The sequence below is a fragment of the Helianthus annuus genome, chromosome 8, assembly GCF_002127325.2.
Source record: "Helianthus annuus cultivar XRQ/B chromosome 8, HanXRQr2.0-SUNRISE, whole genome shotgun sequence".
NCBI lineage: Eukaryota > Viridiplantae > Streptophyta > Magnoliopsida > Asterales > Asteraceae > Helianthus > Helianthus annuus.
This window is the reverse complement of record NC_035440.2, coordinates 30883497-30911188: the sequence shown is the minus strand read 5'-3', so window position 1 is coordinate 30911188 and position 27692 is coordinate 30883497. Positions and strand designations below refer to the sequence as shown.

Below are 27692 nucleotides of genomic sequence, written 5' to 3'. Positions count from 1 at the left end.
CAATGAAAGAAAAGTACCCTCAATTGTTTCAGTAAATCTCGAGGTCGAGATTTCTTTTAAGGGGGTGAGGATGTAACACCTCGTAAATTCTTACCCAATAAAACAAAGACACGTGTCATGAAGGGCAAACGTGTTATAAACCCGGATCAAGTTAAAGGATGTATGGTATGATTTGAAAGTGTCGGCATGTTAATTAAATACCTCTGAGCGACCTAATTATAAATCCCAAACCTTAATATATTTAATAAATATCTGATATATATATATAAATCTGGTTATACTTAATGGTAATTAATTTAAATCTCAAAGAAATGGATTCTATGAGTGTTTACGACAAATGTCACATTCAAGACCTTTTCAAAAGAATCCAAGAACTTGTAAATGCATGGCATCACATGCAAGGGCATGCAAGACCTGAATACATGCCCCCCCCCCACTACTGGAAAAAGGCATAAGAATCGAAGACATAAAAGTTGCATGGTCAAAGCCTAAGAGTTCGCAAAATTTTGTCTTCTGATAAGGGCTTACGGACCGCAAGGAGGCCATCTTACGGTCTGTAAGGTGGCGGAGCTGGGCAGAAATAATTGAAAAGCGGATACGGACTGCAAAGCCAAGGGCTTACAGTCCGCAAGGTTTGTAACTGGGCATCTCAGATCAAGGTCGGTTACGGACGGTATAGTTTTTAACTTATGGTCCGTAAGAGGTGCTTACGGACCGCTAAGGATATTGCTTACGGTCCGTAAGGCTGTCGCTGGCAGCAGAAAATGGACAGATGCCTGTTCAGCCTGTTACACCGCCTCTCTTGCATAGTTTTCGAAATTCGGGAGCATGGCCAATGGTTTTACATGCATAGGGACACATGGGATGATCAGGGAACTTTTGTAGACTTGTGTGTGATGATCTTGAGCAATTTGGGTTCCTATATAAAGGATAGTTGTTGCAACCATTTCACTTGCTCATTCAAACTCACTTCAAGGACTTCTCTGGAGCTTCTCTGGTCTTCAACAAGTTTCCTTAGGATCTATAATCGTGCTTAGGACCTTTGTAAGTGTCCTTAACCTCTCTTAATTCAGTTTTAGTTAGTTTAATGGCCCTTAGTCAAACCGTCGTAATTAAGGTTTGACTTCGTGATTAATCAATAATGGTCCAGTCATTAGTTAAATGAAAAGTAGCTATAAGTTGGTAATTATGTAGGTAATAAACCCCTAAGAGGGCACCTACTGATTATCACCCTAACTTGGCCAAATGTCGGGTCAAACCTAATAATAAAAAGTCAACAGAAAGCTATTTTGCAACTAATCACATAATTAACAATGTAGAAGCAATGAAACCTGTTTTATCACTTGTATAACTTGAAAAATAACGTAAGAACATGTCTAAGCATGTTCAACCCGACAATTTCAAGTTTAGGCTCGGTTTGGAACCGAAAGTCGCAAAAGTTGACTTCTGCTTTGACTTTCAATTCTGACCCGATTTAGAATATTTTAGAAATACCTTAGAGCTCAATTAGGACCAGGTTATAGGTTAGTATAACCATCTGTTATTATACAACTTGGTTCCTAATTAATCCGATTCATATGCATGTTTCCGTTATGTGCCTAAATGTTGACTATTATGCCCTTTTAACCTTAAAACGAGATTTTTGAAAATGTGGAAGGAAAATAACCTTTGTTACTGATTTGTAAACTTGCCCTAAAAATTTGACATTAGTTTGAGGTCTAGATTAGGAGTTATGCCAATATCGTAATTAAGTAGCTTTTTATAAATTAAACGGCATAATTAGCGTATAGCCTATCTAAACCCAAATTTTTACACAAAACTTTTTACCTACTGAAATAAAATAATATTTTGGGATTTTTAAAGATTTTTATTTATTTTTAGGCTGAGCATAACATAGGGTTCTAGCTTTGACTCGGTAATTGTCGGTTTTACCCTTTTCTTGAATAAAATGAGTTTTGCATAACATTTTGATACCAAACCTTTTGCTACTGATTTTGTATGAGAAATAAAATATTTTAAGCCTTCTGGAATGATAAAAATATCAGCTTTCCTTATAAAACCCAGAAATCGCTTAAAACCACCTTTTTACGCGTTTTAAACGCATAGTATGAGTTAAAACTATTTTAAATATATAAGACTTGACACCTACTGATATTTTTAGTAAATTTTTATATTCTAACAGTAAGCAAAAGTTTTAAACTCAGATTTCCAGATTTGACCTTTAAACCATATGTGAAATTACCAAAATGCCCATTTGGTGCATAGTTTGGTTATAAACAATAAATTTCACATATATGTAATACCCTACTGATATAACCTATTAAATTAAGTATTTTTACTGATTATATCAGACCTGAACCTCAGATTAATAAATAATCTCTTTTATAACCTTTAAAATGACCAAAATACTCCTACGGGGCTAAATTTGAGTTTAAATTCGTTTGGGGCATAATGGAAGATATCTTACAGATATCACAACATATTTAAGGCATATTAACTTAGGAAACCTGTATATGACTCTTATGTTTACCCGTTATGCATTTTTCGCGTTCGGTTCGGTTTATGTAACTAGTTTGTATAAATTGACCGAAACGGGCCAGACCTTATCATTTTTGTCTCAAAATCCAGAATGCGTTTAGTTTACCCATATTATACAAGTATTCAAACTTGTCGGGTCCAAATCACATTCTATTCCGGTCTTCGCTTAATCGTGCGTCTGAACCGTATATCTTCCTTTGAAACTAACCGGTCTAAGTTTAGGCTTAACTAAGACCCGTTAGGAATCTAATAGGTTATTAAAAACCTTCGTTCCAGATTAGGAGCCCAGTAAAAGCTACTTGCACTCGTTGATTTTGATATATACTTGCTCAGGTAAATACTTTTAACTTATTTTCCCTTATACGTGCTTGGGGTATGGTATATAAAATACCGCTTGGTCTGGCATTGAATTTTTAATCGTATGAAGGTTAATTTATCGAAATGACCCGTTTATATTTTTTTGTTTGCTTAAAGCCTTTTGGGGGTTAATGACCATGTCCCGGATATCCTTGGCATCATTCATTGAAATGGCCACGACCTTAGCACGGGGTTTAGGCATACCCCCGCCAGTGCATATATAAATAAAAAAGTATAACCGCCGGTTCGAGAATAACTCGCTGCGGGATTATATCATGTGGTGTGTCTATTAATCTTTAACCCGGTATTCAGCCCGAGCTACTGAACGTATAAGGAACACGTAATTCTTTTACAAGTTTATGTATAAATAATTATCCCAAGTTATAAAATATTTTGTGCCTTGTGTATTCAAATCAATTTTCCTAAACTTTTTCAAAATGAGTCAGTTAATTGTATTTACCAGTGTAAACTGACGTATTTTCCAAAAAGGCTAAGTGCAGGTGCTAATCAGAATAGGCTGGCCTCTCCTAGCATCAATTGAAGAGTCTTGCAAGCTTAGATGCCTTTAAATCTGTTGAACAATGTTTCTTTTTATTTTGATCCGCCTGTGGATCTTTTACAACCGTTTCGTAATACTTGATATTACTTTTCATTCGGTTTTTAATATATCTATCTTTTGCTTCCGTTGTGCATTTAAATTGTGTTGTTTGACTATGACGATATCAACTACGTCACGATACTCTCCACCGGGCCCACCGATAATACGTGGAAATATCGGGGTGTGACAGTTGCCCTCTGGCAAGAATCATACGCCCTAACCCATTCTTGTGCATCACGAAAGATTGTGGGCCAGTAAAACCCAGAGTCTAATACTTTCTTTGCAGTGTAGTTTGCTCCATGATGACCTCCGGTTGGCCCTTCCTGACAGTGGCGCAGAATGCTAGCTGCTTCTTCTCCAAATACACATCTTCGAATCACCTGATCGGCTCCGATTCTAAACAAGTATGGTTCGTCCCAAATGTAATACTTCAAATCTGCAAAGAACTTCCTCTTTTGCTGATATGACAATCCTTTGATAAGGATTCCACATGCGAGGTAGTTTGCAAAGTCGGCGAACCAAGGTGACTCGTCATTCATCTCGATACTTAGAAGAAATTCGTGGGGGAAATTGTCATTTATTGGCTCCTCCACTGAATTTTCTGAATTGCCATGCTCAAGTCTCGAGAGATGGTCGACTGCAACATTCAAAGCTCCCTTTTTATCTTGTATCTCTATCTCAAATTTTTGTAATAACAAGATCCATCTGATAAGACGCGGTTTTGCGTCCTGTTTCCTAAAAAGGTATTCAATTGTTGCATGATCCGTATACATAATTGTTTTGGACAACACAAGGTACGGCCTGAATTTGTCGAAAGCATAAACTACTGCCAAAAGCTCTATCTCTGTAGTCGTGTAATTTTCCTGAGCATCATGTACAGTTTTGTTGGCATAGTAAATTGGGTGAAAATGCTTCTCCCTTCGTTGTCCTAAGACTGCTCCTATTGTGTAATCGCTGGCGTTGCACATTATCTCAAATGGCAACGCCCAATCAGGTGCAACTAAAATAGGGGCTTTGATAAGCCTTTGTTTAAGCTCCTTAAATGCTTTCATGCATTTGTCTGAAAACACAAATGGAGCATCTTTTTCTAACAAACGGGTCATAGGTCTTGCGATTTTTGAAAAGTCTTTTATGAATCGCATATAGAACCCTGCATGGCCCAGGAAACTTCTAATCACTCTGACCGAGGTTGGGGGAGGAAGTTTAGAAATGATATCCACTTTTGATGGATCGACTTCCAACCCGGCTTCAGAGATTTTGTGTCCGAGAACTACCCCTTCTTTCACCATGAAGTGGCATTTCTCCCAGTTAAGCATAAGATTAGTTTCCTCACATCTCATTAACATTCTTTTCAGATTTCCAAGACATTAATCGAAAGAACTCCCGAACACAGAAAAGTCATCCATGAATACTTCCATGGAGTCTTCGGTCATGTTATGGAAAATGGCTACCATGCAACGCTGAAATGTGGCTGGTGCATTACACAGCCCAAAAGGCATACGCCGGTAGGCGAATGTGCCGAAAGGACATGTGAAAGTTGTCTTTTCCTGGTCCTCAGGAGCGATAGGGATTTGAAAATATCCAGAGAACCCATCCAGAAAACAGAAAAATGAGTTCCCTGACAGACGTTCCAACATCTGGTCGATGAATGGAAGCGGGAAGTGGTCCTTACGGGTGGCATCGTTGAGTTTGCGATAATCTATGCAAACTCGCCATCCGGTGACGGTATGGGTAGGAATAAGTTAATTCTTATCGTTTGGAACTACAGTAATACCACCTTTCTTGGTTACTACTTGCACTGGACTTACCCAAACAGAATCAGATATAGGATAAATCAGCCCTGCATCTAACAACTTAATTACTTCTTTCTTCACCACGTCTTGCATGTTAGGATTCAATCGCCTTTGATGTTGTGCACTAGGCTTGTAATTGTCTTCCATGAGAATCTTATGAGTAAAAAAAGAAGGATTAATTCCTTTGACATCCATAATCTTCCACGCCATAGCTTTCTTGTGAAGCGTTAGAACTTCGAGAAGTTGTCTCTTTTCTTCTTTTGCTAAAGATGCTGAAATGATGACTGGCAAGTGACACTCCTCGTCTAGAAATGCATATTCGAGATGCGGTGGGAGTTCTTTTAACTCCAACGACGGTGGGTCTTCAACCGATGGTTTGGACTTTTCTTCAACTTCACGGTCAATCTCCACAAATTGATCTGGACCTTGAGAACCATCATCATCGATTTGGCAGACTGGTTGCTCCTGTGAAATGTCGTCTTGGTTCTCACACAAAAGAGGTGTGTCCATATCAATTTCTTCTATTGTGCCTTTGAAATGAGAGCTTACACAAGTATCGACAATGTCGACATAGTAAAGCATGTCATCGTGACTTTGCGGATGCTGCATTGATCTTTTAATATCAAAAGTCATGTGCTCATCATTTACTCGGAGCGTGATTTGGCCAGCTGCCACATCAACGATTGTCCTCGCAGTATTGAGGAACGGGTGTCCAAGTATTAATGGCACTTTTGAATCTTCGTCCATGTCTAAAATAACAAAATCCACGGGAAAAACAAATATATCGATTTTAACAAGCATGTTTTCAACGAATCCACGCGAATACTTGATCGAACGATCTGCAAGTCGAATGCTTATTCTAGTGGGTGAAGGTTCACCCAGATCTAATTTAGCAAAGACCTTGTATACCATAAGGTTTATGCTAGCTCCTAAATCGGCTAATGCATGACTGACAGACATGCTACCAATGAGACAGGGAAGAGTAAAACTGCTCGGATATCCCATCTTTTTAGGTAGACGGTTTTGGAGAAGGGCTGAACAGTTTTCATTCATCAACACACAAGATAAGCTTTCTAGCTTCTGCTTGTTTGTGAGGATGTCTTTTAAGAACCTTGCGTATTTAGGCATTTGAGCCAATACCTCAGCAAATGGTATGTTTATGTGTAATTGTTTAAACATCTCTAAAAACTTACCATGTTGTTCATCGTTCTTTTGCTTCTTCAGTCTGCTCGGATATGGGACAGGAGGAATGAAATCCTTAACTGGCTCCTGGAACTGTGTTGTACTTGCTGGGACTCGCCTAGCGTGCACCTCGTCCGAAGCGTCAGTTTGGACTGTCTTAGTGATCGGTGGTGAGTCCGATTTGTCAGGTCCCGTGGTTTTACCACTCCTCGTCATTACTGCATTAACGTGCCCTCTCGGGTTTGGTTCAGTGTTACATGGAAGACTACCTTGGGGTCTTTCAGACAACATCTTGGCCAATTGGCCGACTTGATTCTCAATGGTTTGTATCGAAGCCTTCTGGCTCCGCATTTCCCCTTCCTGAGCCATGAAACGCTCCTCATGCTGCTGGTATCGCTTTTTAGATATTTGGTTGGCATTGTTGGAGTTGTTTAATAGCTGCGCCATCATCTCCTCTAGTTTTGAGTTGGTTTGAGAGGTTTGTGGCTGGGAAGTGTTTCCTGAACCTAAATTATTATAACGTGGCTGAAAGGTTTGCCCTGATCGCTGAAAAGATTGTCCATGGGGCTGAAAGGATTGCCCCTGAGACTGTTGTGGTGCGGGAGCGCGTTGAGCATATCCGAGTGGGTTTTGGTTATTGGAATTAGCCTTCCACCAAAAGTTTGGATGATTCCTCCAACCCGGATTGTACGTGTTGCTATAGGGGTTATTTTGGGACCTAATTTGATTGCCCAAATAGTCCACCTCTTCGTGGCCTGTAAACACAACACCCTGCTCACATGTACCTGGCTCGTGTGACACTCCACACAGCTCACATGATGTTTGTACTTGCGAAACATTCTGAGCTTGATCAAATCTTGTTGCCAAAGCTCCAATCTGTGCTGCTAGAGCCGTATATGTATCCACTTGGTTAACTCCAGGAATAGATTAAGCTTTACTTCGTACTCCACTTTGACGAGAACTCGACTTCAAGGTAGCTTTCTCTATAATTGCGTAGGCTTCGTTGGGTGTTTTTGTTCCAAGATCGCCTCCTGCATATACATCTAAACGTTCTTGTGAGTCGTAGTTGAGTCCTTGGTAGAAGTTCAACACAAGTTGTCTTTTGGACAACCTATGATGTGGAACATCGATCAGAAGATCTTTGAACCTCTCCCAAGCAGCGTGTAGAGATTCTCCTTCGTCCTGTTTGAATGTCATGATACGATTCTTCAACTTGGCTATCTTTTTCGGCGGGATGTATTTTTTCATAAAAAGATTTGCCATCTCGTTCCAAGTCGTGATAGAACCTGTTGGAAGTGACAAAAGCCAAGATCGGGCTTTGTCTCGCAAAGAAAATGGAAAGAGTCGCAAACGAATTGCGTCTTCAGAAACGTCTCTAATTTTGAAAGTCGAGCACACTTCGAGAAATGAAGCGATGTGCCGACTTGGATCTTCGTGATCCTTCCCATCAAACTACACAGAATTTTGCAACATGTCAATAATACTAGATTTAATTTCAAAACTCGGTGCTGCTATCGTAGGTTGGGCGATGCTCGATAGCAAGCCCTCTCCGCCTGGACGGCCGGTCTCATTCAAAGGCTGGTCGTCCTCTGCCATAATGCTTCCTGTGTCGTCCTCTGAACTCTCGCTATCAGAAAGTATCACTGGTTCGTCGATTGCGGCCGCAATCCTTTGTGCAACGACAAGTGATCTTTCGCGAAGCCGCCTACTTCTTCTTAGGTTATTTTCTGGTTCGTTGGCTAGCTCAGCGTTAGCGGGTGCAGGGGGCGTGGACATTAGCCTGCACGTAAAAAGGAAGGCATTATACAGAAAAAAGAACATAATAATAATATAATAAATAAGTATACATAATAATACTATTACATAATATACATATATATATACGGGTTATTAAACAAATTTATTTAAATATTTACTGAATTATTTACTTATTTACATCCGAGAACTGTTTTTGTTTGTTTACCAGAATTTCTGATGACAATCATCAGAAATCTGAGGTAACTTTGTTTTTTATATATATCAGAAAATCTGATATATCTGATAAAATTCTGATAAGATCTGATGAAAACGGACAAAATCTGATGCATTTCTGATGAAAATGGCAAAAATCTGATGAACTGCCAGGTGTGGCACGACCGTGCCAACAGCGGCACTACCGTGCCGTTGCTCCGATCTCGGAAGCACTACCAGTGCAACCAGGAGTGCCAACTTTTTCTCGGGCCGCACTACCGTGCCACCCGAGGCATGACCGTGCCAAAGCTTGACCAAGGTTTCAGATTGACACGGTAGTGCCGCTGGTGGCACGGTCGTGCCACTCATCAGAAATGTTGGTCAGAAACCTTGGTCAAGCTTTGGCACGGTCATGCCTCGGGTGGCACGGTAGTGCGGCCCGAGAAACAGTTGGCACTCCTGGTTGCACTGGTAGTGCTTCCGAGATCGGAGCAACGACACGGTAGTGCCGATGTTGGCACGGTCGTGCCACACCTGGCAGTTCATCAGATTTTTGCCATTTTCATCAGAAATGCATCAGATTTTGTCCGTTTTCATCAGAATAATCCTTTATGCTCTGTTTAAGACCTGAAAATATAAAACATTGTGTTTTTAGTCAAAAATGCTTAAAATGGAAGTGTTTTGGGGTATAAAACATGTATAATTTAACGTATATCAAATATGTTGAATGTTTGTGTTTGTGATTAGTATTTAATTATTTCAATGGGTTGTAATACTTAATTATCTTTGTTCCTCCACTTGTAAAATATGTAATTTATTTATTTTCATTTGGTATGTAAGTAAATAGATTAGGTGCATTTTATTTTACTAGAAAAAAATGTATTACGATACTTTATTGTAAAAGAAGATGCACACAAAAATGCGTTTTTGGTTTTGGCTAATTTTCGGCCTAAAGGACTTCATAGTTCTTTACCAGATTTTAGCCCAATAATCAAAACTCATTTTTAAAGCCCAAATGAGTTTGGAGCTGAATTTAAAGACATTTTGGAAGCCCAAAAAAGGTAAAGAAATTACAACACAAGAAGAAGACTTGAAGTATTTGGATGCGGGATCAAGTGGGAGTTCAACGACACATTACTTGTGTCAATATTCAGCCTTTAGGATGGACCTTTTGGCACACTTGTTTCGGCCAACAAGTGTTGTCAAAAATAGTTGGCTATGGTTATGCACCTATTGATATGTATGTTATGCTTGTGTGGTTGCTTATTTTTGTTGTTTGGATGATATATTGATATGCATGCTTAACAAACTAATAATCAACAACAAGCTTAAAATGGTTCTTAACAACATCATTAAAGTCGTTAATAAAAGGTTTTATTAAAGGTTAATGATTTTATAATAAATAGGTTTTATTAAAAAGAACATTGAAAATTTGTTTTCACTAAAGTACCATTGATTTGAATGGATGCAAATGTATGGTACATAATATTTTCTAAACTAGAATTTTGAAATATTAAAAACCCCTTTTATAAAACAAGTCAAACACCATCCTTTTATACAACACTCGAATCACTTGGGAACTTGTTTGTGGGAAAAGGTCACCTAACAACATTTGAGGGAACTTGTATGTTCAAGGTGGGGTTACCATATTTTTGGGATAAAGGTCACCTAACCACTTATATGTGTAAACTCACATGTGTGTGTAAGTTGGACGACTTGATTTGGAAACCATGTGCTTAGGGTCACCAAAGCATGGCGGACAAAGGTGTTGATGGGATTAAACATGCCAACTAAACATAAAGATGTTTAACCGATCCCATATGGCTAGAAATTGCAAAGGGTTGCAATCGTCAAACGTTGACTACCTTGTTAATTTAAATAATGGGATAAAGGTCACCTAACCGATATTTAAATGTAACGTTGGATTTTAGATTTTAATTATTAATTGTCTATGAGACATAAAAGGGTATTAATGATTAAAATCTAATAATATCGAAAATACTAAAATTGAACCTTGTTAAAATTTTGTAGATGGCTACTAACAATTACCCAAACCGTCTGTAACCTATCACTAAGAACAATCCTTGAAAAGGATCGTCTCAACCATAACAACTTCATGGATTGATATCAAAACTTGAGAATCGTTCTCAAGCAAGAGAAGATATCCTATGTATTGAACGATCCTATTCCCACTGAACCTCTTATGGAAGATGAGGATGCCTATAACGATTGAATTAAGTATACCAAGGATAGTATGCAAGCTTCTCATCTCATGTTGGGAACTATGATTCCCGAGATTCAAAAGGAATTTTGAACATCATGGGCATACGACATGATTACCCAATTGAAGGAAATGTTCCTACAACAAGAAAGGGTAGGACGCTTCGAAACGGTTCGGGCGCTTCATGCATGTTGAATAGAGGAAACCCAATCGGTCACATCTTATGTCTTTAAGATGAAAAGCCACGTTGATCGTCTCGAAAGGCTCAATATGGGTAAAAGGGCTTTATCCGTTCCAACGATCAACGAGGGTGGCAAAAGGAAAGGGCATCACCCCCACTTCAAGGCAAATGTTGCAAAAAGAAAGAGGCACTTCAAAGAGAAAAGAAAGGGGCACTTCATACTTTATAATAAATATGAAGTTTTTTATATTAATATTTAATAAAAAAATATGCACATTTTTTAATTAAAAACGATGATATTTTATAATAATACTTGATAAATAAAAAACAAATAAAAACTTGATATTTTATAATATATACACATTTTCTATAAAAACATTTCATAAAAATATATGAAGTTTTTAATAATAATACTTAATAAAAAAACATATGCACATTTTTTATTAAAAGAATGATGGTATTTTTTAAGAACACTTAATAAATAAAAATCAAATAAAAACATGACGTTTTATAATGTAAACACATTTTCTATAACAACATTTTATAAAAAAAAATCTATGAATTTTTTTATATTAATATTTCACAACTTCCTTATACTAAAACATCCATTATATTTAAATAAAGTTCCATATGGTACATCTCTATCATTGGACAATCATTGGCTAACAGCCAAAGATTGGCATTAATTAGGTGGGCCTGAGCCAGCCGTATAGGGCTATGAGGGGCGTATAGGTGGGCCCATTTTCTAGCGTATAGGGCAATGAGGAGAGTATAAGTTTTGGGGATCTGTAGATAATTTTTTGGGGATGTGTGGATACTTTCTCCCAATATTATTAGGTTAAAAACCCCGTGTATAACCTCATGGGTCATGTTCAACATTTCTTTATTAATTTGTTTTTATCGTTTAAATTTGGCGACATTATATTTGAAAGTGAATAAACCAATTTTTGTTTACGTCATGGGAAAAAAATTCCCAGATTCATTTGATGGTTGAACTGGAGTTATTAAGAATTATTAGTAATAACAATGGAATGATCAAGGAACCCTAAGCATAAACCAATATAAGCATATTTGAAATATCCTTAGATTCTTCATCAAAAGAAAGAATTTGAGTAGATACATAATACACACATGCATATATCGTTTAATAATCATAAACCTTTTGTTGTACATGTGGCTTCAATGAATCAAGAACAAGATCTTTGCATCAAGAAAGTGATCTTCACATAAAAAATCTTAAAGGAGAAAACAATATTCTTCGGTTGTTAAATTGTATCAATTGTTTAAATAGAAAATTTTAATACCTACTTTATCTTGGCTTTTTTTGCAAAATATAAGTAACTAAACTTACGAATTTTAAAACATACGACTTTCATAATCAACATCCCGTCAGAATGCGCAGGGTGACGTCAACTCGTTTATATACAAAAATAATAGTATTGTTAAAACTAATACATTCATATTTCAATTCTATTATGAGTAACACCTTGGATACTCGTGGCGAATAATATGGTAACACGTATCCAATCAACTCTCAAATAAACGTGATAAGTTGGACGAGAGGGACTAATTTTGTAAAAATGTGGAAGTATATATGTGGAAGGGTCAAACATGGCAAAATGTCAAACTTTTGTTTCTGAAGGTCCAATGCGGACCGCAAGGAATTTTTTTTTTTAATTTTTGGACACCTCATGTGGACCGCAAGGCTCAGTCCATACGGTCCGCATGACATTTAAAATCTGTTGGTGCCAGAAGCTCATGCGGACCGCATGGATCACCTCATACGGTCCGCATTTGGTTCGCTGGCAGTCCTGAATTAGCTGGCAACTGCAGGCTGCAGCTGCTTCTTCTGCCAATTTGGTCGCGATTTTGGCCACCTTGCTCAGTCCTTGCACACCTGGGGTGTCACCAATCCCTTCGTTAACAACTCATGGGGCACTTGGCATCATTTGGGATCTCAAGATCAACTATAAATAACCTAGTTCTTGAGCATTTCCAACTTGCACATTCACAAATTCATTCTCCTCTCTCTTGGAGTTGCTTCTGCTCATAAAGATGCCTCCCACCTAAAGTTTTAAACTTCCTTGAGCACTTGTAAGTGTTCTAACTCAGTCTTGTTCCATTTATAGGCTAGTTAATAGTCGAAAGTCAAGCAAATTGACTTTTTCTTTGACTTTTGGTTATGACCATTGCGGTCAAGCCAAAGTTCAAATCGAACATGGCTACATAATCATAATAATGTAGGTGTTAATCCCCTATGAGGGCACCTTCTGAAGATCACGTTAAGTTGGTCAAATGATGGGTCAAAGGTTTATTAAATAAAAAGTTAAAACGAAGTTTTTTGTAACATATTAGGACATGTTAGGATACGTTAAATCATGTTCGACCCGTCATTTCCTGCTTAGAGCTCGGTTCGCAACCGAAAGTAAAACAGTTTGACTTCTGCTTTGGCTTTCGATTCTGACCCATTTAAGATAGTTTAGCAACTGATTTGAAGTTGTTATATGATCGTATTATTGTAGGGAATATCCCTTAAGGGTTATACCTTTTGATCATATCATTTGTCAGGTTTTATGCAAAGTCCGCATATTATGCCTAAATAATACCCAAAATGCCCTTTTTGCGCATAAATTGGTTTTGAAACGTAATGAACATATAAACTGAGTTTGAAATTGATGTAACATTACATTAAACATGTTTTGGCATATTAGACTTAAGATAGACCCATCCGATCACCCGATGCCGCCTATGCGCATACGGTTGACTTATATAACATAATCTATATAAGTTAGTCGAATCGAGTCAAAACCTTTCGAAATCAGTTCTAATCAGAATGTATGATTTCTTGACCCGTATTATACGAGTCATAGTACTCATGAGGATGCAAACCACATTCTATCCGGTCTTCGCTTAATCTAACGAACCGTACCTATTTATTATAAGTTAACTGGTCCAAGTCATATGACTTAAATAAGACCCGTTAACATTTTAACGGATCATAGTTCCGTTCATTCTAGACTAGGAGCCTCCAGTAAATTGCACCTGCATTAGTTGTCTTGATTAACGGTTGTGCTTATTGTTATGGGCCATTTTCTGAATATATATCCTGACTAATATTCTGCTTTTGATTGTTTATTTGAGATCAGGATACCAGATCAGGATATTGGTAACATCCTGATGCGATATCCTGGTAATAATTGATTTAACCACGTGCAGATTGAAGGGTATAAGTCTCCAACGTTCAAGTGGACTTCTTCTCCTTGAGACTCGGCCAAACCAGTTAGATAAAAAGACGTTGAAGCCGAAAGATGTGGACTACAACGTTCACATGTGGAATATTCGCCGCATCCCGGAATAATAGGATAATTAGTTGCTTTCATTTTACTATAAATAGATTGATCGGATCAGATTAAGTCACATACACTCTTTCGCACACTTTACTCTCTAGTTACTAGCAATCACTACACACCAACACTTGTAATCAAATCACGTTGTAACACCTAGTTTATCCGCATCATATCCTGCACTGTATCCTGATATTGGAAGCAATATGAAGAACAAGGCAGCCGATGATTGTCAGCTCCCGAGGTTTTATGCCGGAGATCTAGATTGATCAAGGGCTTTCCTCGTACATATCGTGTCAACCTTTACATTTTTGCTCATTGTTTGATTATTAATACAGCTCTATATCCTGAGCCGTATCCTGAAACTGTTTTAGCAAACAACTTAACCAACATATTTTTAACACAATTCTTCAGCACACTACCTCACTTAAACTAATTTGGTCACTTAATTGCTTCGGTAATTTTTTACCGAAACACTTATGTATTTTTGATTTATAAAGATAAGCTCAGGTAAATACTCATAGTGGGTGTTTGGCCTAGCTTTTTTAACAAAGCTTATAGCTTTTTTTACAAAATAAGCTTAATTTGGTGTTTGGTTTAGCTTTTTATGCTTATGCTTATTAGCTTATATAAGCTAATTTGAAGAAGCATATTTGATGATGGTTTTTTAGCTTATTTGAAGAAACTTCTTTGTGTAAGGGCAAATGATATAAAATAAGCTATAAGCTAATCCAAACACTTAAAAAGAGCTTATGAAATGGTATAAAATAAGCTATAAGCTACTTTAAAATATAATCATAAGCCAAAAAATAAAAGCCAGGCCAAACACCCCCTTAATCTATTTTCCCTATATGGGCTTGGGATACGGTAAAATATTTGCTGCTTGGTCGGGTATGGGATCAATGACGAATGAGGTCGAAAATCCAAATAACCCGTTTTAATCCGTTATGCTTGATAACTTAAACATTGGGGGTTAATGCGACCGTGTCTTGGATATCCACGTCTCACTTAATTGCAAGTGGCCATGACCTAAGCACGGGGACAGACGCTAATGCTATTATATATTCTTTTACCCAAATGAGGATAAAAGTGGTGTGTTGGTTAATCATGTATTAGATTTTAGTTTTGTGCCTCATATGTATTGACAAGCATGTAATACTGGTAACAAGAGATATAGTTTGTCTCAAGTTATTTATGAAAATGATATACCAAATGGTATAAAATGGTTTTGAAAAGATTTTCAAAACATGTCGGTTAATTGTATTTACTAGTGAAAACTGACGTATTTCAAAAGACTAAGCGCATGTTAGCAAATACGGAATAGCTTGGAGCTGCTCGGTAATTGCATATTGGAATTTGCGACTCCACGCAAAGCCTAGTACTCTTAATATTTCATTTTGTTCATTTTCGATCCGCCTGTGGATCTTTTAGTACACTTTCCGTCTGTATATTTATTTTGAACTTTCGGACACTTTTACTTTGTAATAATTATTTTTAATCCCAAGACTTCCGCTGTACTAAATGTAAATATCTATATCATTTGTTACGCATAAACCCCAAGTCCGGGCCCACCGAAAAATTAGGGTGTGACATTATGTCTCTTATTTTTGTCTTAATGAGGTTTTGTTTATTTCACATTTCATAATGGACCTGTGCACCTGGGCTGATAAGTTGCTGAGCTAAAGTTATTGCGTTGAAGTATTGCTGGACTTAGGAGGCTTAGGAGGTGCTGGACTGTTGGAGATAAATAAAGGCCGTATGTGAAGACTTTGTTACTATCTGGGTTACCAGGAGGTTGTTATAAGATCCGGGTCTCTATAAATAAGTCTCCTAGTTTGATGTGCACCTAACTTGCATTATTGTTCTCTTTGATACGTTCTTGTTCTATCTTGTTTAGGCAGTTAGGGTTTTTTTCTCACTGTGAATCTCTTTGATTTACTGAGTGGTGTTATAGATCGTTTGTCTAGAGCAGATTATCTTGTTATTATTATTGCATAAATGATATTGATTTACTAATTCTAATATTATTATTAAATAATATATAACATAAGGGATTCAATTTAATTCGCACGGATCTGATCTAATTAATTTTATATAATTATTAAATTCTATTTAACTTATGGTTGTAATTTAATTTAAGATCAATCAACTTATTGGCTGATAACACTTTCTAATTAACTGAAACCTAACCTAGTTAGACTGTGGGGTATGGGGCTTGGGTTGGGGCGTGGGTTGGCTGAAAATGCCCAAGCCACCACCCCGGGTGGGCTTGGGTTGGGGCGTGGCTCAAGGGGCGGGAGTTTAAAGCCGGACGTGGGGCGGGCTAGCGATCCTATGTGGCCGGCTCCTATTCGCTTGTTGGCCATGTCATAGCGGGGAATTTAAAATTTAAAATCTAACCGTTTGGCCAAGCCAAGCGGTCACCCCAACCCAACAGTCAACATCACTATAAATATAACCCAACCCCACCGGCTACCCTAACCCAAACAATCTTGTTGGCTGTCCACCGCTACCCCAACCAAAACCCACTTGATCGAACCCGCTACCCCAACCCACTTGATCGATGGCCTCTTGGACACACGAAGAAGAGCTAGCTCTCGTCACGAGCGTCGTTGACGCAATGAAGGGGCGACAACCCGGTGAAATGCGATATTGGCCGGAAGCCTTTGCAAGCTACCGACATAACGTCGGACATGACCGACACAACTTAAACGTGTGCCAACATAAATGGCGCGAGCTACGGCCGAAGCTTGATCGTTTCAAAGCCTACTACGAAGCCGTTCCGAGCGGTGAGTTAAGCCACGAGGACCGGGTGGCGGTGCCAAACATTGAGTTTCGGGGCAAGGAGCGAAAGCCGTTCGACAAGCTCGCGCTTTTGAAGTTTACCTAACGCTCTAGGTTTTGTTTTTTATTTTGTAATCGGTTTTAGATTTTTTTTTGTAATTTTTAGGAATTATGTAATTTTTAAGAATTTAATAAAATTTTAGGCTTTTTTTTAATGTTGTGTGTATTTTTTTATTTTTTTTGTATTTTTTTAATAAACTGCCAAGCCACGCGGTTCACCCACGCCCCGCCATACCCCACGGACACGTCACTCAACGGTGGGGGGGGTCGAACTCCACGTGTCAACTCATGCCCCTAACCCCCGCCCCACCATACCCCATGGTCTTAGCTAATGTCAGCTGCAACGTCATCAAAAAATGCCATGTCAGTTGCCGTGTCATAAAAATGCCATGTCAGCTGCCACAACATCATAAAATGCCACATCAACTATCACGTCATATGCCACATCAACAAAAAGGGCCACATCAGATGGCACATTAGCAAAAACTATATGGGTTATATTTCAGTTAGTTAGTGAGTGTTATCGGCTAATAAGTTGAAAGTTGGGAGTGATGATATACAAATCAAAAGTTGGAAGTGTTTTTAACCAATTGGCAAAAATTGAGTTTATTTAAATCCAATATCCCAAATATAAAGTGTGTGATTTGATTCAAAGTATATGTTGGCCAATGTGATATTTATCATTTACTTTTGGTTTGCTAATTAACATGGGTTAGTTAACTATTAATTAATCAATGAAATCAAGCAACATGTCAAATTTTTTCTACGATTTCTCTCAGATGGGTAAGAAAGTGTAGAAAATTATTCAAGGCCTGGCGATGATTTTTTTTTGGTGTATTTGAAAAGGTAGAAATGAATTGATCTTCAAGCAGCTAAACCGGAGTGTTCAAGATATTTTAGGGGAGATTAAATCAAGGGGTTTCGGATGGGTTAAAAATAGATCTTCTTGTAAATACATTAGATGGGAGGAATGGTGTAAATAGCCTTTGTATATATTGTAATTTGTTGCCCTTTGCACGTTTGGGTCGGGGGTTTGTTTTTGTTTGACATTTTGCCCTTTTGGATCGGAGGTGTGCTTTAATGAAGTTTTCTTTTCTTTTTTTTTTTTTTGGAAAAAAAGTTAAAGTCCAAAACGAATTTGGTTACGTTTTTGATGAGTTATAAATTCGATCTGTGGGCTTTACTCAAAGACATCACATATGTGACAAGACTTATGGGACTACTAAATAGACTAACAACCGTTAACTTGTAACAAATATAACTTTTGATCGACTTTAAGGGTCCCACCAACAGTGTGGATCGTTAGATGTATTTGACACGGAGTTGATCTGAATAGTTACTTTGAAATTTAGTATGTCAATTTTAATGTTCAAGATTTGAGGTTACTTGTCAAAGTTGAATACATTTTATGGAAGAGGGTTTAATGTTATTCTTAATTTTGAGGCTTTATTTTAATCCAAAAAGTGCCATCAAGTTGTAAGGAAGACAAAATTCAAAGAATCTGTGTATGGATATTAATCAAGCCATAATGTTAGTCCCTTATATCACTTTCTTTCTAATGCTAGGAACTTCTAGATCATCAGATACCATAGCTGTGCATCAAAACATCTCAGATGGCCAGACCATTGTTTCAGGAAACGCAAAATTTGAGCTTGGTTTCTTTAGCCTGGGCACTTCCAAAAATCGTTACCTGGGGATATGGTTTAAGAACACATCATCGCAAACTATTGTATGGGTTGCAAACCGTGAAACTCCGCTTACAGATAAACTGGGTTTGGTCATACTGGACAACCAAGGGAACCTGTCTCTTGTTAATGGTAGTGGCAAAGTCACTTGGTCATCCAACTCCTTGGCATCTGGCACAAATATTAATCTCGTAGTACAACTCTTGAATACAGGCAATCTGGTGATTAAGAATGGAAATGCAACCAACAATGAAAGTTTTGTTTGGCAAAGTTTTGATTACCCTGGAGATACCTACTTACCAGGAATGAAGTTGGGGAAGAACTTCATAACTGGAAGAGAAACATATCTGACATCATGGAGGAGTGCAGATGATCCTTCCCCAGGTGAGTATACACTAAGGACTTCAATGGTTAAGAATAAATATCCACAAGTTTATATCAGGAGAAACTCTGTTATTGTAACAAGGAGCGGGCTGTATAATGGAATATCATTTTCCGGTGGGCCAGTTATTACTCCTGACACTACAGATCCGGAATACGTTTGTTACATGGTTGTGAATCAAAACGAGATGTATTTTGCTACTATAGCTGATGAAACAATGGTTAACCGGGCAGGGTTAACACACTGGTCTCGTCAAGAAGGGTTAATCCCTTCCTCTCGAGGATCGCTGGCTGGATCACCGGTGGTTGATCTCCTGCACAAGGAAACAAGCCGTGACTCGTAACAAGGAGGATGGGGTGGGGGGTGCTCCTTGTTACCACTCTCCGGCGTGAGAATCAGTAGTTTGCTTGGGAAGCAAAGTAAGATAGTAGTAGTAGTGAGAGAGTTGTGAAGAGATACCTCAAACCTGGTTTGGGGTTGGTATTTATAGCCGAGGAGTGAAGGAGGATGATGATGGATGGACTGACGACGCGCTGCACCTTTTCAGGTGTGTCAGGCTTGTCGGTTGTGGAGGTTACGCCACGTCAGTCCATTGCTTACGTAGCTCTGACAGGTAACTGCCATTGGTGCCACTTGCACTGTGGTGTCAGTCCCACTTGTTGAGTGCATAGGATGCGGTGCAAGCCGCATTGCTACGTGCGGTAACATCTGAAGTTACCGCGTCTCCTACTTGTGATCAAGGAATACGCGAGATGCGGTGCTAGCCGCATCGTCGTCCGCGGAGACTATTTGCCTGCATCCCTTGTCGTGACGAAAATGCCCATATGGTGCGGTGTCAGCCGCACCGTTACGTTCATCTTCTTCTATGCCTAAGGTAAGGCTTTCTTGTATTGATAGAAGTGTTCACTGGATGCGGTGCGATGCCGCATCGCTGTGAATACTTACGTTTTCGTACACCAGATGTGATGCTATGTCGCATCACTCTACCGTTCTCATGTTCCATGCAAGTCCTCCTTCGTTACTAGATAGATTGGATTCAACCCTTGTGCCGACGCGTTCTCGCATGGGCACAAGTAGGTTGTTAGCTAGTGGGGGTTTTGATAAGGGTAATGGTCACTCGCGGTCGATGCTGACGCGAGATCTGGGACCATACCCCTTCAAGTCCCCCCAGTCTAGTGTTGCTGCCACATACAAGTTGTATGTGGGAGGAGTACTGGACTATGGTGTTTGGAAGGTAGTTTGCAGTCTGGAGAAGATCCTAGACCATGTGTGGTCTTTTCTGTATGTAAATCAAGCTGGAGGTCTGGAAGGGTCATCTGACGCCTCTTCCGTATCGGTGAAGGAATCTCGTCTGATGCGAAATTCTCAGCCGATTTATGTCACCAGGTGGCTTGCCACCTGTTGTTGTGCCGAAGGTCTCTTGGAGACTTTGTTAGTAATGCTGCACAAACTTCGAACCAACCTCTGAGATGGTGGTTTGAAGGTATGCAGAGGTTTCCCACCTCTGAAAGGTGGTCTTTTCTTCAAACCAATTGTTGAATTGGTGCATGAAGAAGAAAAGAAATTTTTTGATCAATCTCTGAGATCTGGATCAAAAGTAGTTGATGCTTGTAAGTGCTTTTGCTCGAGCTCTATGTTCAGCATCTAGTCGTGAGATGACGATCCCTTTTTTGTTGGGTTTTCGTGTTTGTCGTCATAGCTCTCTAGTAACCGCACGTCCTTTGCGGTTACCTCGTTGCGTCATTGTTGGCCATGTTTGGTCGAACAATGTAGATTTGTACTATGGGTAAATAAACATGGTCATAGGCAAGGGTATGCCCACCATTGTTTATTCTATGCGGCCCATAGGCGGGCAAACAAAGTCATAAGTAGACTTGTTACCGCTGTTCGGACGCTTGCTGTTCGACAAGGGCTCGTTTAGATCGCTTATCTGCGTTCGTTTTGGAGCCACTTACCTTCCCGCTCCAATACCGAGTTCGCCTTGAAGTAGCTTCGCTCGGTGATGTGGAGTTACGTTGGCTCTTCCGTAGCAACCAGTCTGCGGAAGCTATGGTTATGTCCGCAGCTACTCATGAGTGTCTGCGGTGTTGCATTCCCATATTCGCTCGAAGCGGGTGTGTTGCTTGGATGTAGCTCTTGAAGGTTCAGGAGACAGGGTTGCTGATGTGCGTTCGCGTACATTCCCTTCCTTCCTTTTGTTAAAGAAGGTGTTCGTGTACCCTCTGCGGTTGTGAACCGGACAGGAGGGATTTGAAGCTTGAAGAGAATGAAGGCAATGCGGTTTACCTGTGTCTGAGATGCGGTTCAGTCCAACAGACAACGCTGGTTCTGAGCATCTGACACACCTGAACGGGCTCGTGTGTGTCATGTCTGCATATTCCACGTGTGCTCGTGGGTAGTGCGGATAGGTATTATACCCCCTTATAGTGTAGAGATATATATTTTTACCTATTTTTAGGGGTATGTCCTCGCTGGCTGGATCACCGGTGGTTGATCTCCTGCACAAGGAAACAAGCCGTGACTCGTAACAAGGAGGATGGGATTAACCCTTCTTGACGAGACCAGTGTGTTAACCCTGCCCGGTTAACCATTGTTTCATCAATAGCTAGAAATAATACAACCACAGTCTCATCAATAGCAGTACTAACTTCTGGTGGTAAACTTGAGATCTTGCTGCAAAAATTTCCAAACCAAGAATGGATACGGAGTGGCACGGCACCAGTAGATTATTGTGACAACTACGGAGTATGTGGTCCATACGGGAGCTGTAATACTGCCACTTCTCCTCATTGTGGGTGCTTGAAAGGATTTGAACGAAAATCGTCAGATGAAACAAGTCCTGATAATGGTACAAGTGTTTGTAGACGGAGCATAGCCTTGGATTGTGGGCCTGGAGAGAAATTTCACAAGTTTGTAAGCATGAAACTGGCAGACACAGAGCATGCTGTCTTTAGCGGCAACATGAGCCTACAAGATTGTGAGGTTGCTTGCAAGATTAATTGCTCATGCACTGCCTATGCAAATCCAAACATCACTCACGGTGGGGTTGGGTGCTTGCTATGGTTTGGAGAGTTGATTGATGTCCGAGTGAACGCACAAAATGGGCAAGATTTTTATGTTAGACTTGTGGCCTCAGAATTTAAGTAAGCAAATAACATTACCAAATTAGTGTGTTCCACGTTTTTACAACTTATTCTTCAATCGATACTTGTTTATGTTGGATTAATATGATCTACAAACTAGAATAAGGCAGTTTGTAATCAACTTTGTAGCCAAGTATATGCTGTCTGTTTATTTCTGTAAATTTGACAATATAATTTTTCCTTTAACTACCTGCATTCCAGGTTCCACCGAAAGAAACGAGTCGTTATGGTCGTTACTTTGTCAATATCAGCCGTGTTGACTGTGTTGAACTTGGCACTCTACATCATTAGGAGAAGATGGAAGAAGAGATCAGATGCAGAGAGCAGAAACCAAATGGGAAGTACAGAGGTTCCTTTGGTTAGCTTATCTGAAATTTCTAGGGCTACCAATGACTTTTCGGTTGACAACAAGCTAGGGGAAGGTGGGTTTGGACCGGTGTACAAGGTAAATGAAGATATGTATTAGAGGTTCATATCTGAATAAACACATTTTGAACAACTTTGGAATTGCATTCAACACACATGTATGTACTATTAATAATGGCAATCTTAAACCGCCAGCGTATGTTGGAAGAAGGACAAGAGATTGCTGTGAAGCGGCTATCAAAGTCCTCTCGACAGGGAGTTGATGAATTCAAGAATGAAGTTATATGCATTGCTAAACTTCAGCATCGGAATCTTGTGAAGCTCTTAGGATATTGCATTCAAGGAGATGAGAAAGTGTTAATTTATGAATATATGCCTAACAAAAGCCTTGACAGTTTTTTATTTGGTTAGGCTCTATTACAATCCTTAAAGTACTATTTATTAATAGGCCCTAACTATCTGCACATCCAGTTTGCCTATCTGCACACTTAGGGTTTACATACGCTGCGTATTGGTCAATACGCAGCGTATAGGGTTAACCCTCTACGCTGCGTATTGACCAATACGCTGCGTAGATAAACCATGGATTTCAGAGCCTTATCAGCAATCATTGCACAGAAAACAAGGGTTATATACGCTGCGTATTGGTCTATACGCAGCGTATATAAACCATTAGATTTTTTGGGTCATTTTGGTAGGTTTGAGGGATCATTTTTTCACAAATTTTAAATACGCTGCGTATTGACCTCTAAGGAACATATATAAAGGTCTGAAAATGTCTTTTATACCCTTATTTTGAGGCTATACGAAGCCAAATACAAGGGTAGTTGTGTCATTTTTGTCTCATACGCTGCGTAGGGACCTCTAAGGAGCGTATATAAAGCTCCATTTTTGTATTTTTTATTGTGTATTCCTTTGTTTATTTATAAAAAAAGTAAATTAATTGTGTGTATTTTGGGGTATTTCCATGTTTATTTATAAAAAAACAATATTATTAAAAATAATACAAATATTATGAATTATAAGAATTAAAAATATTACAAATATTAGGTCCCGTATTAGCCTATAAGTGTGATATCGTATCATATAACGTTGTATAGGTTACTTATTGACCTCGTATAAGCCTATAAGTGTGATATCGTATCGTATAGCAGTGTATAGGTAAGGTATTGACCTCGTATAAGCCTATAAGTGTGATATCGTTTCATATAATGTAGTATAGGTCACATATTGACCTCGTATAAGCCTATAAGTGTGATATCGTATCGAATAGGTGTGGTTTAGGTCACGTATTGACTTCGTATAAGCCTATAAGTGTAATATTGTATCGTATAGGTGAAGTATAGGTCACGTATTGACCTCGTATAAGCCTATAAGTGTGATATCGTATCGTATAACGTAGTATAGGTCACGTATTGACCTCGTATAAGCCTATAAGTGTGATATCGTATCGTATAGCGTAGTATAGGTCACGTATTGACCTCGTATAAGCCTATAAGTGTGATATCGTATCGTATAGGGGTAGTATAGGTCACGTATTGACCTCGTATAAGCCTATAAGTGTGATATCGTATCGTATAACGTAGTATAGGTCACGTATTGTTCTTGTATAAGCCTATAAGTGTGATATCGTATCATATAGCGTTGTATAGGTCACTTATTGACCTCGTATAAGCCTATAAGTGTGATATCGTATCGTATAGCGGCGTATAGGTAAGGTATTGACCTCGTATAAGCCTATAAGTGTGATATCGTTTCATATAACGTAGTATAGGTCACGTATTGACCTCGTATAAGCCTATAAGTGTGATATCGTATCAAATAGGTGTGGTTTAGGTCACGTATTGACCTCGTATAAGCCTATAAGTGTGATATCGTATCGTATAGGTGTGGTTTAGGTCATGTATTAACCTCGTATAAGCCTATAAGTGTGATATCGTATCGTATAGGTGTGGTTTAGGTCCCGTCTAATCCTATATGCATATACAAGACCTATAGGAAACCTATACGAGACTTATACTACACTATACGATACGATACGATACTATACAATACAATAACACCCGTATAGGCCTCTATACGAGACTTATATACTATACACTATACGATACGATATATGCAATATGATACGATAAGATAATTTAATTTAAACGATAACAATATAATTTATTTGTATTATTTACGAATAATATTTTTTTTATAAATAATTTTCTTTTTTTTATAAATAAACAAAGGAATACGATAATTTAATTTAAACGATAACAAAACAATATATTTGTATTATTTACCAATAATATTGCTTTTTTATAAATAATTTTCTTTTTTTTTATAAATAAACAAAGGAATACGATAATTTAATTTAAACGATAACAAAACAATATATTTGTATTATTTACCAATAATATTGCTTTTTTATAAATAATTTTCTTTTTTTTATAAATAAACAAAGGAATACACCATAAAAAAATACAAAAATGGAGCTTTATATACGCTTCTTAGAGGTCCCTACGCAGCGTATGAGACAAAAATGACACAACTACCCTTGTATTTGGCTTCGTATAGCCTCAATAGAAGGGTATAAAAGACATTTTCAGACCTTTATATACGCTGCTTAGAGGTCAATACGCAGCGTATTTAAACTTTGTGAAAAATTATGCCTCAAACCTACCAAAATGACCCAAAAAATCTAATGGTTTATATACGCTGAGTATTGACCTATACGCATCGTATATGACCCTTGTTTTCTGTGCAATGATTGGTTTTCAGGCACTGAGATCCATGGTTTATCTACGCAGCGTATTGGTCAATACACAGCGTATAGGGTTAACCCTATACGCTGCGTATTGACCAATACGCTGCGTAGATAAACCCTAATTTTGCTAGGGTTTGGTGTGCCAATAGGCACTTTAGTGTGCCAATAGGCACACCCTTATTAATATTGCAAAGGAATTAATACAATACTTGTAAACTAAGTTGTTGTATATTGTCCAGATGAATCAAGGATGTAAACTAAGTTGTTGTATATTGTCCAGATGAATCAAGGAAGTCGTTACTTGTTTGGCCACAAAGGTTCCAAATAATTCATGGGATTGCTCGAGGTCTTCTTTATCTTCATCAAGACTCCCGCCTTAAAGTCATACATAGGGACTTAAAAGCAGGGAACATTTTACTTGATTATCAGACTTCGGTTTAGCCAGAATGTTTAAAGAAGACGAGAGTGAAGCAAATACAGGGAGAGTCGTGGGAACTTTGTAAGAATCTCTAAAATCAGTTTCTATTGTCGAGAACATCTTTTATTTCTTATAATTGTTATTGTGTATTGATTCAGGGGCTACATATCTCCAGAGTATGCAGTGAACGGTCTCTACTCAATAAAGTCGGATATATTCAGTTTTGGCGTTTTAGTACTGGAAATTGTGAGCGGGAAGAAAAATAGAGGTTTTGTTTATGAAGATCATGATGATAATCTTCTTGGACATGTAAGTGCGTTGAATATAATCATCGATTGATGAAATATGTGATGCACCCATTATGCATTTAAATATGCATGGAGGGAGGTTCAAATAATCAGGATCCAAATAAACCACTTTTTGACCCTTGGATCATTCACTCAAATATCACTTGGAACATTTAAAACTAATGCATGATATATTAAAGGCTCAAATGTGGGTGCTTTGGTTAATTTCCTAGTATTTGACGATTCTTATTTTAACTGCATTTCATGTATGCATGTGACAATGACCCTATATGTGCGTATATGTGATGAGGTATGAGTAAGATATGGCTCGTGAATCGATTCATGATTGAACTAATTGTATAATGAAGATGTACCTTCTGAAATGATCTAACTTCTGTCTTTTATTTGGATTGATATAGGCATGGAGACTTTACAAAGAAGGCAAAGCTCTCAATCTAATTGATGAATGTTTATGCTGACCTATTCTGCTAGTGAAGTGTTGCGATTGGTACATGTCGGCCTATTGTGTGTGCAACAACGAGTAGAAGATAGACCTAACACGTGGACTGTGGTTGCAATGTTGGATGGTGAAAGTTCACTTCCTTCTCCCAAAAGACCAGCCTTCTTTATTCAAGAAAGTGAAACCACTTCCAACTCAGTTCTTCCTTTACCATCATCAACAGTTAACAGAGTAACATTAACTCAATTAGATGGTAGATAATTATGAGAACTGTTTTCATCATGTTTAAGATACTTTTTTGTTACGGTTAAAAATTGTTGTTTCAGATTTTGTTTTGCCATTCTATATTATAAATGTAGTAATCGTAGACTACTGTCTTGTATTTTGGTGTATTACTTAAACGATGTGAAAGTGATGGGGTGATGGTGAATCTGATGTTGCCTTGTAATTATCCTTTTTTTTTTTTTTTTTTTTTTTTCCAATTTACACGTCTACTTTGCAAAGTTGATGGATTCAGGATCTCTCATCATGAAATTTCCATGATCCTTCTAGATTTTTAGTGTGGACATACATACCTATTTAAGAAAATGTAGTGCAGAGACTGAAATTGTTTCCTATATGGTGTCTTTTAGTATTGGTAATAGGATTTATAACAACCCCATGTGAGAATTTTCGGTTTGAGTGAGGTCAAATCAATAACAAAATCACATAAACACACATAATCAAGTATAAAATCACATAATCACAAGTAGTTTCACTTTTAGAGATTTATAAACAATAAAAACTAACATTTACTCATGTTTGATGTGTGATTAATTCACTGTTAACGAATAATCCGATGTCCAAGATCTGGACCCAACACTAATATCTTATTTGCAATCCTTAAAAGAAAAATCTAACTGTAAATATTAAATTATTCCCAACAAACATAAAATCATATTGCAAATAAGTAATAACATTAAGAACCAAAGATTTTCCATAGTAATTAGTGGCTGAAAAACGGGTAATCAATTTTTAGAACTAATAGACTGTGATAGTTATTTTTAACAAACCACGAAAAACATAGCTAACTCTTTATTTATTTTAATTTTAATTTTAATAATATGGGCATTATGGTCATTTCAAATAAACTAACAGAATATCTGGATGGGTGGGTGGACTGTAACAGTTACAAAAGTGAAACCATAGGGA

At 38.1% G+C, this 27692-nt stretch overlaps 1 pseudogene; it reads left to right on the top strand.

Annotated features, from left to right (window-relative positions):
* The first annotated feature begins 16727 nt into the window (after nucleotides 1-16727).
* Nucleotides 16728-26762, top strand: LOC110872527 (annotated as a pseudogene).
* Nucleotides 26763-27692: the final 930 nt, after the last annotated feature.